Source organism: Pholcus phalangioides, unplaced genomic scaffold, assembly GCF_987345545.1.
Source record: "Pholcus phalangioides strain wild (caught in Gottingen) unplaced genomic scaffold, Ppha-v1.0 ptg000039l_1, whole genome shotgun sequence".
Classification (NCBI taxonomy): Eukaryota; Metazoa; Arthropoda; class Arachnida; order Araneae; family Pholcidae; genus Pholcus; species Pholcus phalangioides.
Window position 1 is genome coordinate 14,247,783 of NW_028301625.1, and position 19,972 is coordinate 14,267,754.

Here is a 19,972-nt window from a genome sequence, read left to right on the forward strand (position 1 = left end):
TCTACGATTATACGCTATCATGTTATACAAAAATTAGTTATGTTGATACACGATGTCACACATTTGTAAAAATCCACCATAAATCTTAAAATTTCTCGTAACTCGTTATTTTCCGAAGAATATCGGAGCAGTTAGTGAATATATGAGACGAAGGCTGGCCCATCATTGAAGGGATCTTTTACAAAATTGTCTTTTAATAAAATTTAAAAAATACAATAGAAATGGACAAACAAGGTGGCATATATACGATATACATATATTGATTATACGTTCTTTGCCCTCCTCCTCCTGAAAAAAGTTGAAATGACGGGCCTGGACAAAGGGTAAGTTAGTCAACACATTGCAACTTGTGAGGAATATAATAGGCTTATTGAACACTTACAGTAAGTATATTGTAGATATGATCACTTCCAGAAAGTTAATACTGTGTGTGTGAGGAAAGACTACCATTCAAAGACTAGCATTCATCAACACAGTCCCAAACAGGTAGCAAAACTGTAATAATTTAAATTATGTTCAATATTCATTTTCGTTGATGAAAATTAAAATTTTTCATGATTAAAAATTTTTAGTCATTTAAAAAACTCAAAGTTCAAAAACTTCACTTTTGGTGTAGTTTTCATTTAAGATTTTTAGAAAAGATTCCAAATATTTCTGAGATTAAATACTTAGTGAAGAATACAATTATTTTTATTCATATATCTTAGTGATGTTTTCTTAAATATTAGTTTCAAAAAGATGCTATTTCTAGCAATCAACATAACCAAAGATAAGAATTTTTTTTGTGGTTGTTCATTGTATTGTGCCAAAAGAAATGGATGAGCATTCTTGGGTAATGATGTCATTGCCAGTAAATCACAAGTGATTCGAATGAAATATAACAAAATCTCTCTGAAGAGCCTTCAATAGGACCTGTTTTCGCTGTTCTGAAAAATTTTCCTCTATACATATAGACACAATATTTCAAACTCTATCTTCCGATAGCCTTTAAAATGTTTTAGTTTAATGCGAATAATAACATCATGAAACATCGTAAAATGAACACGTACAAAATTATACACTCAATGTAACTTTAACTGTTTCACATTGTAACTGGCAGCAAAAAAGTAAGTCATGGAAAACTCAGAAGCAGTTGGAAAATATTCAATACAAAGTGTCATGGTAAGTATTGGATTATTTTTTTTTGTGGAATCTAAAAACCCATAATTTCAGTATGGTGATATCCATTTTGTTTATCCAGTTTCGAATTCTCACTAACTAATCTTTAATTTTTCTGAAAACTAATTAATAATTCTGTAAGTTCCAATTATATATTTAACATTGGAAAATGTCATTTTAATTGGGTTGATGAAAGAGCTTGATACAATACTTAAGTTTCATCAAAGAGCAGAACAGGGCTTCCATATTCAGGATCTTTAGTGTGTGTCTAGGAGCCAGGTTTTTCCATTAACCCTTCTATAGTAAATTTATGGTGAAAAAAAATAATTAGATTCATCTCAGGATCCCAGGTTGGAGCATGGGGCGGATGATGATTGAATCCGAGGTATTCTCGTCAAATCCACTTTAATGATGGTCCCGAAACATAGGTATAACGTGCATACCGAATTTCACCATATTGCACAAAAGTATTTAAAAGAATTTATTTTCCTTGGAAAACTTAAGTGAAAACTGTGATTTTTTATCATCCATAAACGATCAAAAAATTGCATTTATTAGTCTGAGGAAAATGTTCATTTCGACTGATTATTGGTTTGATTTATGCTGCATAAAAATTCAACCTTTCTTCTCGAGACTTACATAGCAGCCAAGAAAGAAAAGTACTCAGTAAAAATACACGTTTTAAAATTCTTAGATATCATTTTGATTTACCTAAAGAATTTTATTCGCATGTGCACATAAAGCGATACGATACTAAGTATAGTAAAAACAACTAGTTTAGTTAAACCCCGCTAATTCGAACTAATTGTGACCGGGAACTGAAAAAAATTGAATAAGAGGAAAATTACCGACTCATTTTCTATAAGCATGACTTTTTAAAAATATTTTTAAGCCTTTAACAGGCACAGCAGAAATCGCTAGATTCCCTGTCTTGTCATTGCTAAAATAAAAGGCTTTTAAAAAGGTGAGATATCTCATCAATACCTCATCAGTAGAGGTTTAATGACAGTGGGTATCTCTCAAAGTGAGTTAGACAAAAATTACAAACCTCATAATTGTGTTTAATCAGGGCCTTTTCAGTGATTTATGGCAGTGTTTGTCAAAGTGTGCGTCGCGGTTCCTAGGGGCATCGTCAACCTTTGCCAGGGGAGTCGCGGCGAGCTGGAGATATTGATTTGTGTGCCAATTTTTAGGCTTTGAACTGGTTCTTTTATGCAGGATGATTCTAAATTCATGGGACAAACTTCAAGAGGTGACATAATACACCTAAACAAGCATTTTTGATAATAGAATGTACTCAATAAAAATACACTTTTTAAAATCAAAATAATGGTCTAATCGCAATAACAAAGGTGGTAGAGGGTGTTTTTAGAGAGTCCTCAACAGCACTTCAATTAAAACAAATATCACATTTTTCCGATGGATTTGCTGCGATATGTGCTGTCAACCATACGAGAGTGCATATGCAGCACCTTCGGATTGGAGTTTTTTTATTTCAGTAAGGCCAACAAAGTTATGCTGCGTCAAATAATGATCAAGCGGTATAATGACTTGTGGTAGAAGGTAGAATTTGTGTTACCCAGGTTGCGCCATGGAAGGCCTACCACATTACAATACCCTGCACCCTCAAATGGTCTATTGCACTTATTGCAGCAAATCCGTCAGAAAATATGATATTTGCTTTTGGTGGAGTGCTGTTGTGCACTATCTAAAAACCACCCTCTACAGCCGTTGATATTGCGATTCGACCCCAAATTCTATGACCAAAAATGCCTGTTTAGGAGTCTTATATCACCTCTTAAAGTTTGTCCCATGAATTTAGAATCACCCTGTATATATATACAGTAAAACCTCTCTAAGAGACAGGCGTGAATCCAAAAGAGCTGGGTACAGCCTACGATGGAAAATAATGGTTCTGTCCCGTAAAATATGAGATACATACAGTATATTCACCGTACGCCATTTAGTCTCACTAATTCACTGTCCCCAACATATTGATCTGGATCCACGCCTGCTAAGAGAGCTACTCAGCATTTTTCACAGAAAACCGTACCTTAAAACAAGTGGCCCCACGATAGAGGTAAAAAAAACCAAATACAGTAAATAACGGACAAGAAAATATGGGCTCCATGGGGAGGAAACTCTTCGGGAAAATTTTCCGGTGAATTATCTGTAAAGATCAAATCTCACCTTGCAATCAAAACTGCTTAACGTTCAATTTTTTTATACAGTGAAACCTCGAGATACAACGATACTGTGTGGACCAAGAAAAAATATAATTGTAGAGGTATTATCGTTACATCGAAAGCAGCACTTTAACGTTATAGAGTACAGACATTTCCAAACAAGACTTGAAAAATATCGTTGTACAGGATTTATCGTTATATCGAGTATCGTTGAAGCCAGGTCTCACTGTATGCTACATTCCATAGATATAATTTCAAACATCTTCAATAGGGCCGGACACAGACAGGTGTTAGAGTTAGTGACAAAGGACTGCCATGGACCCCCACAAGGGTGAGACTGACTGATGTCCGGCGCAGGGACCCAAGACGATCCTTACCTTGTTTTGTTGTTTTTCCTCTACAGGCTGTCCCGAATTGTTTGCACAGTGGATATCTCTGCATCCGTTGACTTTAGAAACATACTTTTAATTACAAAAAGTTTTCAAAAATGACGTGCAGTTACTTAAAATCTCAAAATTTGCTCGAGGGGTGATATACAATAATAATAATAATAATAATTTTTTTATACAGTCTCCGTGTGCTAGAACGTCCAGTTCTTGAAATGTAGATCCCGCTCTGAAAAGTCGTTTGCAAAAAATTTCATATTTGTAAATGTATATTAATTATCGAGATATTAAATATATAAAATAACCATTTTTTGGAAACTTATCACTGTGTTGGCAAGTTTTCATTCGCTCAGAAATTGCTATTTTTAGGGACTGTACATAAATAAAATGAACTCAACGATTTTATTTTTTTTTTGTTCACAATAAATAACAATTAAAATTTTTGACAATTACAGAATTCTTACAATTTTGAATTTTATTCACGTTTCGCAATTTATGAACCACACCCTCAATCATTGGCGATAAAATTGGCGAAACTTCAAAGTTTCCGTTAATAATGCATTAAAAAACGGATTTTTTTTTTTTGTAAATGACTTCTTAGAGCCGCATTTACATTTCACTGTGATTGAAAGTTCTATCACACAGGGTCCACATAAAAATTTGATTTATGTAGATATATATCTTTTTTCCATGTATACTACCCCTTGAGAAATTTAAGATTTTTTGAGTAACCGTACATTTGAAAAAGTTTGTAACTGGAAGTATGGTTCTCTGAAGTCAACGGTTGAAGAGATATTCGTTGCACAAACAATTTGGGATAGCCTGTATAATTCCCCACCACGCGTGCGAAAAATCTCATCCCGGGTCCACCAATGATCCTAGCATAGGGACCCTGCTGCAGGATGTGGATCCAAGACCGTAAAATATAACAGGGTTCTTAAAATACATAAACTACGAATACAGTTTTTGTTTGAACTGCTTGACAGAGCTTAAAACTCCATCAAACTATATCTTTGAAAATTCAATCAATTTAAAATAATTGACCATTTTTGTCGCACCACAGTCATTTCCTGCACACGAAGGCTAGTTTGAGCGGGACCTACAATTTTTTGCCGATTCCGAATGGCAGTCTTTTTTTTTATACACACCGAGAGGTTGGTGCGCTAACCCCCTAGGCGTAGGACTTTCTGCGGTAGCAAACTTTTTCCGTGATCATGTGGCCGCTTGTGTTGTGCCCCCGCGTCAGGGGAGTTTCTGACAATGACGAACCGGGTATCGAACTTACATCGAACAACCTTTCGTACTTTTGGCGAGTATCTTAGCGACCTGGGCTACCCGCGCCCTCAATCAATCGAAATATATGCCATATGTAAAATATGAGTATCGAGACTTGCAAACAGCCCCCTCCCCCCCCACTCCGTCCATGGCATTTGGCGGTGGCTCCCTCAGCCGGAACTGAGATATAACATAAAAAAAATGGAAGAAAGTTGGAGAAAAGAGAGGTTTTTTTTAAGTACGGAGTATATAAACCGTGTTACCCACACTTAATGCTGTTTTTCCCAATTTCCCTCAGTTTTTCGAATTCGAATATCTCAGTAAATATTGCACTTAGAAACGTGGATTTTTTTTGTTGGCATCAGGACAGACAGGGCAACAACCTTCCAGTTGGGTTTTTGAGCACAGGGTGTCCGTATAGAAAGTTAACATTTTTATTTTAATAACTATACAATCCCTTGCAACATGAATAACATATCTGAGTACTATAAACGTTATTTAGATACTTTCTAATTAGAAGTATGCCTCTACGATCAACGGTTCGCCAGTAAAATATCATACGTCCTGTTACCTATGCACCCTTATATATAGAATTAAATTTACAATTAATTCACTCGAAAGTACAAAATACGAGCGTATTTCTATGTCCACTCAGGGCCGCCCTTAACAGACGCGGGGCCCCGGTGCGAATATAATAGCGAGACCTACTGGGTGTCAACAATTTCGGGGCACCAAATAAGAGTGTAGGACCCCTTCGCCCCGATTTTATATATTTTTTAGGGGAAGGGGAAATCAGCATCCATCATTTCAGAATATGAAGGCATGCTGAGAAAATTCCGTACAGAAATTTTTGAAACACAAATGAAAATTTTAGACTTGAGAATTTCCAGCACCATTCTAAATTCGGAACTATCTAGAGAAAAAACTCCGGAATTGATAAAAATTCTAAATTAATGGTGAAAAAATTCAAAAATTGATGAATATTCAGGTTTAATGAAAGTAATACAGTCGCGAATCCCGTTATAACGAACTCCAAGAGACCTGTTAAATCACTTCGTTATAACGAAATTTTGCTCTAAAGGAATTCCAGGTTTTTACATTGTTCCTATGTAAACTTACCTGGGGGAATTAGAAATGTTTTCGTTAAAACGGGATTCAACTGTAACTCCAGAATTGATGAGAATACCGAATTAATGCCAGAAATAATTTCAGAATTGATGAAAGCCTTCAATATAATTTACCGTGAGTGTGGGAGGGGGCTCTCAAAGTGTGGGACTCGCACCCTTAAGGGTGGCTGTGTGTCCACTCCCACTTTGAAAAACATTTCAACTCCGGTTTGACAATTTATGGTATCATCGGACCTTGACACGTTATCAATGGCTTCCCATGGCTCAACAATTTAGAAAAATGAACGATATCAACGATATTATACTGATAAATAGCCAGTTTTACTTTTTTTGCGTGTGTATGTGCGTGGGATTTCAGACAAAAATTTTGTGAAAGAATGGCAAGGTCTGTCCATTAAATACAATTTAGTCGCTGTTAGAAGTATTTCCGGAATAATATTACAGCTTTCGTGCTGGAAGGCCATGCTTTTATATATATATACTATTATGATTGAATTGTACTCTTTTGACTCATACATGAAACTAGTACGCAGGTTTTATTATTGTTGCTTTGATTTCTCCGCCTACAGTTGAAGAGATCACAAAACAACGCTTGTGACACTTTTAGGTTCTGCTAGAATAATGGAAAGTATTCCTTAAATTGTACTTCACTGAGAGTTTGATGACTAGGTTTTTGTACTGTTGTCCCTAATGAAATTTTGAATTCCGGTCAAATGAGTCATTGAGTAGAAATTTTTTGGACTAGAACACGCAATAGCTGTCCGATATTTTTACTATGCCTTTTTTTGTCCGGTGATGCATAATTACGACAAACCTGTTGTTATTTTTAGGTCAGTCTAGACATGTTACTGAATACATTGCATGTGTTGAAAATGCAACACATAGGAGGGTGATCGTGAATTCTTTGAATAAAAAATAGGTTGGATTGCACACGTCGAGATGGATAATAATTGCGGTGGAACCTAAGGACTTCACTCATTGTGCAAGAAAAGATAAATTCGATAAACTTACATCATGCAAGAGTATTTATTACTAATGCGTGGGACGAACAAGGTGCAAATCAGGTCATGCGTAGTTTGTGTATGATGGGGCTCCAGTACACTTTTACGATTCAGGATCCTCTTCTTCTGAGGGCGACGCCAAAGCACGGTGATGCATGGAATTTGAGTACACTTTTCCACTTAGTTAAATGTACTTCCTAAATTCGACTTAACTCGGCTTGTTGTATATTTGCGTAGTAAACGTGTAGATTGATCCGAGCTCCCAGGTCCTAACCTAAAACTTATTTAATCTAACCTGACCTAAACAGTGCCGTCTTAACGCATGGGCCCACCCGGGCACGGCCCGGGGGCTTCAAGAGAAGAGGGGCTTCGCAAAAATGAGAACCTGTTCAAATTTTCGAGAATTTGCCAGGTAGGGACTCAAAAAAATCACTTGGCCCGGGGACCCATGATGCTCTTAAGACGGACCCTAAACTTATTTTTTCTTCTGGAGGCACTTGAATACAGTTGGTGTACGGGATATATAAAAACAACTCTCACACACTCCTCCTAAAGTTTAAATCCCATAAGGATTTCAAACACTGTTCTCTCTCTTAGTGGTATATAGTATAATCACGGACTTTTATGACTAGTAAGTATGCTAAGATTTTCCTACGCTACATTAATCATACGGTAATAAAGCAGCAGGATGACTATATATGAATGACGTGGTTATCATCATTTCTGGAAATTATAAATGACAATCAATATAAAACCAATATTATTTCTTTATTTACATTGGTTTTTTTTCCTTTTTTCTTTATTTTGTCCCAGCTACCTTATTGGGTAATTTGCCTTTTTTGTGGTTTCTGATTTTGTATTGTATTTGATCGATTTATCAAATATTCTTCTATATGGCATTGGAGAATTTTTTCCACTCAGTTTGATAAAATACATAAATTTATGCATCGCAAAATATTTTATAAAAAGGGCGTATAAGACTCGGATACACATTATGTAATTAATCATTAAAGTCACGTTCTATGATTATTATGAACGGTGTTTCATGCCCAATAGGATAAAATATACAAAATCTCTTTTCACAAATTTGACGTGAATATTCAAAAAAAAATTCTTTGAAAATTGTATGAAAAGATGGGTTTTTATGATGAAGTTCAAATTGCACAAATGAATAGCCTACTGTAGTTTCATCTGATTCTATTTGAATACTACGAGTAAAACATTAAACTTAGCTATTTGGATTCAATTTTTAATGTAAATGTTTGCGTTAAATGCGTACTTTCTATTACAGATGTGTGAAAAACGGTGATCAAACGTTAATATAAAAGGCAGACATTTTTAAAATTTTTTTTTTCATTGTCGGAATTATGTATAACATAATGCAGTGACACCACAACTATTCATCATGAAAGTTACTCGCATCATGAACAACTCGTATCTTGAATCAAACAGTCTTAGTGCATCTCATAAATATACGGGGTGATTCAGAAAAGATGGGAAAAACTTTAAGAGGTGATAGCATATACCAATACATACAATCGTCATCAGATAATGCGTGGTCTAACATGAAACGCAAACGCGTTTCGAAACGGCCACTCCGCAAACGTTAAAACGGCATCCCTGTTGAAATTTATCAGGAGAAAAAGAACAGCATGCATGCAAATGCAACTTGGGGAAAAGAAAGTCGCGGACGCCATCCCGTACGTTACAACTGTTAGAACGGTTGCACGCTGGAATAACTTCACAGGGGCTGGCGTCCGCGCCTTTTATTCACTGTGACGCAGAATTGCATACGGTTTCTTCTTCTTCCCCAGGTTACATTTGCATTCATGTGGTGTTTTTTTTCTCCCGATAAATTTCAACAGGAATGCCGTTTTAACGTTTGCGGAGCGGCCATTTCGAAACGCGTTAGCGTTTCACGTTAGACCATGCATTCTTTGATGACAATTGTTTGTATTGGTGTGTACTATCACCTCTTAAAGTTTTTCTCATCCTTTCTGAATCACCCTATATTTAAAAAATGGAAAATGGAGATTTATCCCACTATGTTTATCGTAATTCTTTTTAAACGTGTCAATAGTGTTAAAATTCATAATCAGGGCCGCAACTAGGAAGAACAGGTGGGTCTTGTGCACCGGGTGCTGACGGAAGGGGGGCACCGAATGCACCCTTTAACTGCTTCTTCTACATTAGGTGTGGGTGCAAAAATGCGTTCTTGCCCCGGCTGCCAAAGTATCTAGTTGCGGCCCTGTTCACAACCCCCGGAGGTAAGCTATTCCATTTATTGGCAACCCTATTAGGCAAAAACTCCTCCCCTAATTGATCCAAAAAAAATTTACGTAAATAAATTAACAGTATGTCCAATGAAATTTTAAAAGTTATTTGTAAAAAACGGGTCAAAACTATCTAATCCCTGTGCCGTTGTGAAAAAAAAGTCTTTATACTTTCTGCTACGGCCCCGCTTTTTTTAAATGAAATTCTAGTTGGAATTTTTTTTGAAGCGTGTTATAAATGGCGAATTAGTATGTTAGTCAATTATACAGTTGTGTGTTAAATTTCTTTTGACTAATGCCTCCGTTCTTATTTTATTCAAAAAGCATCTCTATACTTATACGACACATTATATTATGGAATTACAAAAGATTTCACTAATTCGCTCCCCCACGCCTCAAAATATCACTATAAAAATCAATTAACATGAAATAGTAAGTACAGTCTATGCGAGGGGGCGAGGGCAAATCTGAATTGAAAGGGCAAAAAAAGCTTTGCTGACCAAAAAAAATAAATGTTGGCAGGGGCGCCAAAAATACGTCCCGCACGGGTATAAATTTTTTCTTGACTCGCCCCTGAGTGTATGTTACGCAAAACAACAGCAGTATTGTTTATAACAGAGTTTCTCAATCTTTCTGAACCCAAGGACCAGTAAAATGTCGGAAACAATTTTAAGGACCACTTGTCTCATATTACGGGATATTCCTGTAATTTTGGTTGTTCCGATTCTTTTTATACATTTGTCTCGTGTTGTGAGAAGTCGTGAATACACAGCGTTTTAAAAAAACAGTATGTAAATTATATTATGATAATTATGTGGCAGAAAATATAGATATTCATTTCACATATTTGTCAGGTTCAACGTTTTTTTCCGCAGTTTTTCCGCAATTTTAATAAAAATTAGTAATTGTGCCTACTTCCGGAAACATTTTGGTGATAACTGGTTATGTCTCGTATTTCACTTTATTTAAGATCCCACTTTACCGTATTTTCCTCAATGAAATATGGTCATCCGATCATTTGAATATATTTTTCGTAAAATACATTATGTTTATTGTGATTTGAAGCAGCTCTTTATCCCCTCTCAGCGATTTTAGAAGTAATTAGAAAACTGCATTTAAGACAATGAATTGCACTTTTTTGCTAAATTTAGTGATATCCCGTATTTACGATCGCAATTTCCCGCATTTTCTTCAATGATGCATAGTAAACCTAAGTATGAAGGTAAATTTTCAATTGAACCCACATGGATATTACTAATATCAATTACAATGGTTGTATAATTTTTCATTCAGTGAGAATTAAATTGTCGAAGTACGAAATCCTGGATAATCAAGCGGAGGTTAAGATGAATTCGGAAAGAAAATTCCCATTCCCCACAAAGGAACGGGAATTTTCTTTCCGAATTAATCTTCATCTCCGCTTGGCTATCTAGGCTTTCGTACTTCGTATGAACAGGGGAGAGTGACATTGTTTCGCTTTATTAAATTACCGGGTCTGACTGTGTATCACTCATACCATCGTCGTGGGCCACCTCTGGTCCGCAGACCATAGGTTGAGAAACACTGGTTTATAAGATAAGTATAGTATAAAATAAAGTACACAATCTGACAGTACATATATATACTGTTGATTTCGACTTGTAAAAACACCCAATATGTATGTTGATTGAAGATATGTATTACGACTTTTTCTCGTACATTTTGTACTTGTTAGAGCTGTGAAGAAATGAAGCTGTTCTGTCAAATGAAATATGGTGGGAAGAAATGGTGACTACTTTCGGAATCCAGAATAGCTGTACATAGAACCAGGGCCATCTTAACAAATGGTAGTATGTGGGCATGACATGAGGCTTCATATCCTTGGGAGGCCTACAAGACGAGATTTGGTATTATTATTTTCAGATGTAAGTGTGTAAATATGTAAGCTGTTACTTTCTCAGCTAAGACTATGGGGGCTCCATAACATCACTTTGCTCGGGGACCCACGATTTTTAGACGGCCATGCATAAAACTCCCAGAAGAAGGAAGCTCATTGAACTGTAGCCCAGGGTAGGCCCGAACCCAGGATGATGTGTCGGGAGGGTCGGTTTATTGTGTAGGTTCATTGGATTGTCCCCATGGGAGTAAACTTGTAGCTGGCCCATGAACCCGAGTTTCCCCCCCCCAAACATTTGCCACCATCTCCATAGTAACCTATGGGAATATTAAGTTTGAGGGCCCCCCCCCCCTCTTTAATAATTCTGAGCCCTTCCAATATTTCTAATAACTTTACACCCGTAGTTCTCAAAGTGTGCGTCGTCAACATTTGTCAGAGGCGTCACGGCATGCTGGCGATATTGATGTGTTCCTGTTCTCAGTGCTTGGAAATGGGAAATGGTTCTTTTATGGATGTAGAATATCTACCGGACTATTGGGAAGCCGCGGATGAACTAAACCGTGGGACCACAAAAGTTTGAGAAGCACAGCTTTAACCTATACGCCTATGCGATTGTCCCTTATTTCACACGCAGACCCATTTTTCCTCAATATAATTCGACTCTTCTGAGCGATGATCACCCACCATCTGCATCCCTGCCTGGCCCAGGGTTCCAGACATTGATCTTATTTATAAAATTTTTGTCCTTTATAAATTTAGTTTTGATAAAATTCGATAAGTGTAAAGGGTTTCGCTCTTGAATGAGGGTAGGGAGAATGAGGGTAGGGAGGGCCCCGGGTAATATTGGAGGGGACCACGAGAAGAAAATATGGGCCAAAGTGGGGGCCATGGGCTGAAAAATGTTGGGAAACACTGTTCTTACGTATACATGTCTCCAAATGCTTGCAGAACTTGAATTTGCAGATAAATGTTTTCTCCGGTAGTTTTGGTTATAACTTTTTTTGGTTTTCAAGTAGGCAAAAAGCATACAAAAAAGTACCTTATGTTGCACCTTAAGAAAATAAAAAAAGCTTAAGAAGTACCTTTTATTTAACTCGTCATTCTTTAGAATGGCGTATCAAAACGAACAGGAACTTCCATCGTAGAAATTGAGAAGATTCTAATCTCATAATAAGCCAAAGTACCCTAAACCCTTTAATACACCCGAAAATCAACCACACTTACCTTCAGATAATGAATAACCAGTATAAGGACTATATAAGAGAAGCATGAATAAAATAACTCTAATCAAGTTCAACTATGTATAAATATTCCGCATCAATTCTTCATCGTTTAGAATTAGAGCTTGGAAATCTAAGCATTTCCTGCAAAAAGTTTCAGATTATCCATGGCTCTAAACACATTTACATGTTACATGGCGGGTCACCCCATGCTACTGGCTAACAACTATTAAAATATATGGTTGGAATTTCAATGAAACCAATTCACTGCAACGGACGAAAAGGTATGTCCAAAGGTATAGCCGAATTCTAAGAAACAATCTGCACTGGTGTGGTTGCCAACCTTTTTTTAGCCCATGCCACTATCAAGACCATAAATTATACACGTTCCACTTCCCAAAATAATGACTCTTACACGTGCCACTCATTCTTCATCATTTCTCATTTAGGGACGCCAGACGTTTCGTATTTTTAAGAAATACCACAGAAAAAGATTGCTACCACAGGGAGTCCCACATCGAGGGGTTAGCTCACCAACCTCTCGATGAGTATAAAAAAATTACCAAAAATGTCGAACGCTGCCGTTCGGAATCGGCAATAAATTGTAGGTCCCGGTCTAATTAGTCGCCGTATGCAAAAAATGAAATCAGGATGATTTCAATCCTTGAATGCAATTTGTACAAGGTGGTTTAATTGGAACGTTGATCAAGTGCTCGCGAGCACGAAATCGGACAAGACCTTCAAGCACTCTGGGTACTTCAGGGAGCACGTGGTGCTCGCGAGCAACGGGTTGAAGATGCCTGATCTACATTTTATAGGTATGACATCTCTGAACAGGGTATTAAATCGATTAATTGATCTATAATAAGAATGAGCGGAAAAGACGAATCACGATATTTTATCTAACAAATGATAACATTTGTTACTACATGCTAACTTCAATAAACACTTAGTAGAGAAAATTTATTTATATGCTGCAAACATTAAATTTTTCAGTGCAGAAAAATCAAGGTTATCGGAAAACATTTATTTCGTATACCTACGACTCAATGCAAATCTTCACGTATTCAAAACAATTAACAGAGATAAAAAGGATTTGATAACTTGACCACTATATTATTATTGTTCATTGGAATAACTTTATAGCTGCTCTTGTATTCTCAACCTTGAGAATTAATTCAGGATATTCTCTGTAGTGATATACTCTAATTTCCAGAGGACACTCCCGCTCACGTAAACAAAATAAAAAATGAAACAAGAACGCTTCGTCGGTTTTCAACTGATTTCGGGAAAGGATCGGCTCGACGTTGGGTTTTTTAATATTATTTTTTGCTATTGTCAATTTCACGCTGGATGCGTTTGCTCGTTTACTGATCTTTGATACGGGGTGTTTGTTGTATTGACAATACTACTTCTAGTAGTATATGAAACAGCGGAAACTGAGCATCCGCTTTAAGAAAAATCTTACATGCTTAGCTCGTGGTACACTTTGTCATTCAATCGTAGCCTTACAGCACCTACACGGATTAGCTCTAGTAATTTTTACAATTCAAAATCACTTTTACATGAACGTATGTAGTTTCACTCGTTATAAAAGATGTCCAGAATTTCTGATGAGTAATTTAATTGATGTTTTTTGCATTTGTTTATGGGCTCCAGAGTGGATGAATTTAATGGTAAGGCGAGAAGTTTGTTTACCCGTAATAGCAAGTCTTGAGGATTAACAGACATCAGAATGACTAAGAGCCAAACATGAATTTCTTTGCCACCTGTAAAATCTGGGATTTACCGAAGCCAGCTAGTAAAATTTAAATGGGAACGTTTAAAAACAACGTCACTGTTAGTTAATAAGTGTTTAATTAACATTCTACGTATGTTTCACCCCTGTGAAACGTATTGAGACTTTTTTTTACAAAAACAGTTGTAAATTGGTGCTGTTAGCATATTTTTAATTGAAACACAGCAATTTAATTAATAAGAGAGGATTGTTTAATTGACTAAAATTGTTAATAAGGGTAAAACATACAGTTTGCATTTATTTTACAGCAAACAGATTTTCTTTAAACAGATAAAATCCTAATTAACAAAGTTGAGTAGTTATCTTTCCTTGAATTTTATTTCCGATTCCCTTAATTTGATTAGATTTTATGAAACTACTAGCTGTAACCCGCGGCTTCGCTCGCGTATATTTGATAATCTGAAAACTATTCGTCGAGGATTTCCCCCGTATAACATTTGAACCCCTCTGAAACTTCATCTCCCAAGGTATGCACATTATAAAATGTAATACTGACTAAATTTAATATCAGCTCATTGATGAGCTCCATATAACCTTTGAGGCGCCTCCCGCAAGGATCCAATTCTTGAAAAATCCCTTCTCAGTGAGTGCATTAAATACAAAAATACTAACAAAATTTCATATTTATAACTTCAGCGGTTTCGGCTCTCCGTGGTTTTTCCACATGATCCCCCTTATTGAACCACTTTATGACCCCCCCCCCCGAATTTCGAAAAAACGCTTCTTAGATAGTTTATACATCGCGAAATAAGACTTCTGATAAATTTTATGAATGCTGCCTTTGCACCTCCTTATGATCCTCTTACGGCTGTATTCACCGACAGAGTTTAACTGGAATCACCGGTTAAACTCTGTCGGTGAATACAGCCGTTAGGCGGGTCGAATTTCGAAAAACCCCTTCTCAATTAATAAATAAAACAGAGAGAGAGATAAATGCCATGAATCTATAGATTCAGTGGTTTCGGCTCAGCATGATTTCTTTATATGTTACCTTTGAACCCCCTTTTGATCTTCTTAGGGACTGAATTTCTAAAAATCCCTTCTCATTAGTGTTTACGTCATGAAGCGAAACTTCCGACCAAATTTCATGACTAGATTCACTGGTTTCGGCTTGGCATGATTTCTTTATGTTACCTTTGAACCTTCTTAGGGGCCGAATTTCGAAAAACCCCTTCTTAGTGAGTCTTTACGTCATAAAAAAAACTATTGACAAAATTTGATATTTATAGCTTCAGCGGTTTCAGTGCGGCGATGATGAATCAGTCAGGACATGCTATTACATATATATAGATAAACGCAAAAATTTTAGCAGCTGTCAAAAAATGATACCGATAAGGAATCAACTAGTATTGTACTCACATAGCCGCCTTTTGTATTGAAAACGACGGTAAAAGATGTACTTTCCAAAATACCAAAAAAAAAAACAAAAAACATTGAGAAAAGAAATTGGTATAATGTGTTTTTTTTGGCCATGTATTTATCATACATATTCAAATATGCACTGGATCATAGAGTGTTAACTATATTAATTGATTATCAAATAGTTGGTATTTTCAATCCTAATAGGTTGATAATGATGAATTGTTTACGAAGTTCTAAAAACGTGAGTTCCCTCAATCACTAGTTGAAGAAAACGTTCTTTTACCGATTGGTAAATAATTTGTTAAAAGTCCGGAATGTGTGTAAACGGTGTTTTTACAAGCATTTTTTGGAATTTTATCAGTTCGCGGTTTTAGGAATTTAACCGTAAAATCATACCTACAACTCAGGTTTCCAACGTTTGGAATCTATGATGGTTATATGCGAGACTGTTAACAACAGTCTCGTATATAACCATCATGGTTATTGGTCATTTGTTGGGTCGACTACTCGACCCAACAAACAGTAATATTTTTCCAAAAAACATTTTTTATTGTAATATCAATGAAAGGTTTTACTGCTTTGGATGCCACGGAACACAATTTGGGAACTCGTGTTATTGTATTTTACTCATACATAAACGATACTAATTCAGATTAGAAATAATAACTCGGAGTATTTTTTGTATAAATGAGTCCCGATCTGTGGGTTAAAGAAAAAAGTCATGAGATTTAAAGGTGCAAATGATAAAAAATTTGGAAAAAATGTTGTGCATTTCGAAAATTTGCATAATTCTGCAGGGAATACAATAATTTAAATGCACTATCTTAGTGCAGCTTATAATTCTGAAGACATACGGACTCAACTAGAAACGTTCCACGTAATCACACAAAGTTGTTTCAGAGTTTAAATAAAAGTCCAAATCTCTCTCATTGGCTCGCATAGAAAACCTGCAAGTAAATTATTGAAATTGGAACACTGGTGTTATAAGAACATAAGAGATATGAAAGAAAAATAACTATAAACTACAGTGTATGTATATCATGTGGGGTCAAAAAAAATTCTTAATGATTTTGATCTAAGATCCTCAAAATGTTTAGTTGTTAAATCAAATCGCAAGAAATAGACGACAGGGATAACAGTACTGGAAGCAAAATTTGAATTCCTACCTAGTGATATGATCGAGTTATTGTCGGCTAAAAGAAAGAATTAATGGAAACAAGACCATTTTTTTCAACTTTAGGAATGAAACAAAAACTCCAGGGATCGGGATTGAAAAGCTGTGTTGCTATCAAAAAATAATTGCTATTGAGATTAATATGAAAAATAAAAACCTTAGTTTATCAGAGAGTACACAAAGACTGGACTTGAAAGCAATCTGGGCAGTAAAACTAGATGTTTTATGATTAGTCATAATTATATCGTAGTACAACTCATAAGTTATAAAAATTATCTCAACCCTTGATTTCAGTAAAGAATAAAATTCAAGTAAGCTTCATTGAGAAAATACGGGACAATAGATTTATATATAGGTCAGGACAGCCAAAATTAGGGCGAATGTCCAGTAAAATAGGGTCACATGTTTCCCTATATAGGCCTACAGTAGTTTGCGGCCCGCGAGTGGAAAAAAATACCGCATATCTGGCCCTAGGACTGAAAAGGTTGCACACCCCTGTGGTAAACTCTCAGGAGCAAAACATCCACTTGAAATTTATTATTCTACTTATTTAAGTTATAATTTTTTGCGGTGAATAAATGCATACTTATAAGTGCATTTGGTACTAACAACGATTTAGAAGAAATGCCAACAGCATAAATTTAGTGGAGCCTGATGATAATGTTGTCTCGATATATAACAATAATCCCTCTACAACGATATTTTTTCTTGGCCCACAAGGTATCGTTATATCGGGGTTTCACTATATTGAAAATGTAGACATTTAAACTTTAGAAAAATAATAGAATAAAAGTATTTTGAATGAAAAATGCAAACACCGAAGGCTTAAGAAATGAGCAATACGTATGAATAGAATAAAGTATCCTGATTTGTATCAAAACAAGGAATACAGACGCATTCTGTGTACAAAAGAAATGATTGCAACCTATTACAGTTATCTACAGTTAATTTATAGAAACGTGACTTCTATTTTCGCACCGGGCCTAACGTTTGGTAAGGGTGGCTCTGAGCACCGCAGGCTTTCTAAGCACCTACAGAAGCTGTAAAACTAGGGTGTACACACAACCTTATCGGTTCGCGTTCCAAATATCCGGTATTTCTGCCCCTCACGCTTGATAAAAACTTGTATACTATACTGGGTAACCATATGACCCGTATTTTACGGGACATTCTCGTAATTTTGACCACCCCAACTTTTTATATAAAATGTCCCGTATTTTCAACGAGGCTTACTTGAATTTTTGAAATCAAGAATTTAGATTATTTTCTTGATTTATAAATTATATTATGGTAATATGACTATCAAATTAACACACACACTAAAGTCATATAAACATGTTCATCCCACATATTTCTCAAAAATATTAGTTATTATTAATATTAGTTATTATTAATATTAGTTATTATTAATTTTATGAATTACATTTTTACCTATTGCGACAAACAAGTCCTCTGGTTCGCACTATTGGTGATTTTTCAGCAAGTTCAGCGATAATTCGCTACTTTACTTGCCTTCGACAATTTTTTTGGCTGAAATTGACAACTTCATTTGCCATAGGCCGAGATTACACTACAAAAGTTTTATAAAAGTTCTTTTTATAGAACTTGAAAATGTAATCAATAAGCTCATCGGTTGCATTCAAGCGAATGTAATTTTTTCAAGTTTTCTAAAAGATTTTTTATTAAACTTTTATAGTGTAATGCCAGCCTCAGACAATTATTATGGCTGTCATTGGTAACTTCACTTGAATTTGTTAACTTTTTGACTGTAATTGACAAGTTTATTTGCATTTGACAACCTTTTTGATGATAATTGGCGTTATCCTGTATAGATCCTGTGATTTCCCGTATCTTTATGAAGGAGATATGATCAGCAGAGGTATTTATCGTGTTGTGTGTGTGTACCAGAACAACTTTCGTGGGCCAGATGGAGCCCCATGAAGGGCCCAATTTGGCCCGCGGGCAAGTGGTTGTGCACCGCTGCTGTAAAAAGTTCAAAATGAGAGCTCTGTTGGATTTTCTGCAGACTTCACAGCTGCAAACAAGAGATGGTGCCATGATCTTGCTGTGTTGCTCTTGTGTGTGTAGCTCTCTTGGTTCAAAATGATTTCCTCAGCAAAATTGTGATTGAATCTCTTGCTTAGCAAAACTATTTGCCTTGAATTTGTATTTTATAAAATTCAAATACCTTGAATTTTATTTTCGATTTCCCGAATATATGGCGTGATTTTATAAATCTCTGAACGCGTAAAATTTCAGCAGCTCGTAATAAATGACACTGAAAAGGAATCAACTCTTTCTAGATAAAAAAGTATTGTACAGTAGAACATCGATAATCTGAGGTACAAAAAACTCGAAAGATTATCCGAAAAACAATAAAAAATGCTTTACATGTTGGTGTTATTTAAAAAAAAAAGAAAAAAGACAAGCACAAAAAAGCAGTAATGGCATACTTACGATATTTTTATTCTTGAATAAGATATAGATGCCATATACGATGTGTTTCGAAGAATGTGAAAAGGGTGCGAAGATGAGAGAGAGAGAAGAGTTGGGGATGGGATTAATGGTAATGACCAGGGTCCGGATGTTGATGGCATTTTCATTTTTTTGCATTTTTCTGTCCATTTTTTTTCCATGTTGGGACATTTTTTTGGCATTTTTTCACGATATTTTTCACTTTTTTAACAAGGAAAAAGATTTAAAAAATACATGAATGCATTGAGCACATATGAAAAAATATGCTTGAATTTCTTGAAAAATAAAGTAAAAGATGCTTTTTTTAGATTTTTCCTAACCATTAGGCATACACAAGATTTTCTCGGGAAGGAGGTTCATTTTTCGTTTTTTACTGCAAAAAAAACTATTTTCCCCCTCCTCCAGTGCTGTAGTTGTGGCCCCTACATCGAGCAACAGGGCCCTCCGATCAGATTCTTCACCGGCCTCTCAGTAGTGAATTTCTTGTGGAAAAACAAAAAATAAAATAAGAATCGTCTCATGCCCCCAAGCTGGTCAGCCCGACCCTTGTGGGGCTATAACACCAGTGTTCTTAACCTATTTACATGAATGATAACTTGTTTATTAGAAAAATTGCTATTTTTAATGAATCTAAACGAGGGAGGAAAAAAAAAACTTGAGA

The 19,972-nt window shown here is 35.8% G+C and overlaps 1 protein-coding gene across 3 annotated transcripts in view; it reads left to right on the plus strand.

Moving 5' to 3' along the window:
• Nucleotides 1-19,972, plus strand: part of LOC149065608 (uncharacterized) — an 82,474-nt gene that overhangs the window by 26,045 nt on the left and 36,457 nt on the right. The window lies entirely within an intron of this gene.